The 1,662-nt window shown below is 34.9% G+C and overlaps 1 protein-coding gene and 1 long non-coding RNA gene across 11 annotated transcripts in view; one reads left to right on the top strand and one right to left on the bottom strand.

Moving 5' to 3' along the window:
* NOD1 (nucleotide binding oligomerization domain containing 1) overlaps positions 1 to 1,662 on the bottom strand; it is a 112,143-nt gene that overhangs the window by 1,173 nt on the left and 109,308 nt on the right. The window lies entirely within an intron of this gene.
* LOC117201359 (uncharacterized) overlaps positions 1 to 1,662 on the top strand; it is a 49,474-nt gene that overhangs the window by 27,894 nt on the left and 19,918 nt on the right. The gene's annotated exons all lie outside the window — the stretch shown is intronic.

Genomic DNA, 1,662 nt, shown 5'->3' with positions numbered 1-1,662 from the left:
GTAAGTGTGAGAGACTACTGTATGCTCCTTCCCATTATGTGTTCCTAACACACTCTTGTGTTTCACACAACCCTGAAATTAAGGAACAGAATCTGTCCAACACTTGTTTTTACTTTTTTCTTTTTTAAAATTGAAGTATAGTTGATTTATAGTATTGTGTTAATTTCAGGTGTATAGCATGGTGATTCAGTATTTCTGCAGATAATATTCTGTTATAGGTTATTACAAGATAATGGATATAATTCCCTGTGCTATACAGGATATTCTTGTTTGTCTATTTTATATATAGTAATTTGTATCTGTTAATCCCATACCCCTGATTTGTCCCTCTCCCCTTTGGTAACTACAAGTTTACTTTCTATATCTGTGAGTCTATTTCTGTTTTGCATATACAAGCATTTGTATTATTTTTAGATTCCACATGTAACTGATATATAGTATTTGTTTTTCTTCTTCTGACTTATTTCAGTTAGCATAATTTTCTCTAGATCCATCCACGTTGCTGTAAATTGTAATATTTCATTCTTTTTTATGGCTGAGTAATATTCCAGTGTGTGTGTGTGTGTGTGTGTGTGTGTGTGTGTGTGTGTGTATCACATATTAATCCAATCATCTGTCGATGGGCACTTGGGTTGCTTCCCTGTCTTGGCTATTGTAAATAGTGCTGTTTTGAACACCGAGGTGCATGTATCTTTCCAAATTGGTGTTTTAGTTTTTTGTGGATATATACCCAGGAATGGAATTGCTAGATCATATGGTAGTTCTATTGTTAGTTTTTTAAGGAACCTCCATACTGTTTTCCATAGTGGTTGCACCAATTTACATTCCCACCAACAGTGTACAAGGGTTCCCTTTTTTCTACATCCTTTCCAGCATTATTTGTAGACTTTTTGATGATAGCTATTCTAACAGGCGTGAAGTGATACCTCATTGTGGTTTTGATTTGCATTTTCTAATAATTAGCGATGTTGAGCACCTTTTCATGTGCCTGTTGGCCATCTGTAAGTCTTCTCTGGTAAAATATCTATTCAGATCGTCTACCCATTTTTTAATTGGGCTTTTTCTTTTATGTTAAATTGTATGAGCTGTTTGTATATTCTGGACATTAACCCCTTGTTGATTGCATCATTTGCAAATGTTTTCTCCCATTATGTAGGTTGTCTTTTCATTTTTTTGATGGTTTCCTTTATGGTGCAAAAGCTTTTAAGTTTAATTAGGTCCCATTTGTTTATTTTTGCTTTTATTCCTTTTGCCTTAGGAGACTGACCCAAGAAAAAATATTGCTATGATTGATGTTAAAGAGTGTTCCCCCTATGTTCTCTCCTAGGAACTTTATGGTTTCCAGTCTTACATTTAGGTCTCTAAGCCATTTTGAGTTTATTTTTGTATATGATGGGAGGGAATGTTCTCATTGTTTTACATGTAGCTGACCAGTTTTATCAGCATCACTTGTTGAAGACACTGTCTTTTCTCCATTGTACTGTATATTCTTACCTCCTTTGTTGTAGATTAATTTACCATAGGTGCATGGGTTTATTTCTGGGCTCTGTATTCTGTTCCACTGATCTGTTTGTTTTTGTGCTGATACCGTGCTGTTTTGATTACTGTGGCTTTGTAGTATAGTGTGAAGTCCAGGAGGGTCAGACCTCCAAATTTGTTCTT

The sequence above is a fragment of the Orcinus orca genome, chromosome 9 (assembly GCF_937001465.1).
Source record: "Orcinus orca chromosome 9, mOrcOrc1.1, whole genome shotgun sequence".
In the NCBI taxonomy this organism is placed as follows: Eukaryota; Metazoa; Chordata; class Mammalia; order Artiodactyla; family Delphinidae; genus Orcinus; species Orcinus orca.
The sequence above is the reverse complement of the archived record's forward strand: the minus strand, read 5'-3'. Positions and strand labels throughout refer to the sequence as shown.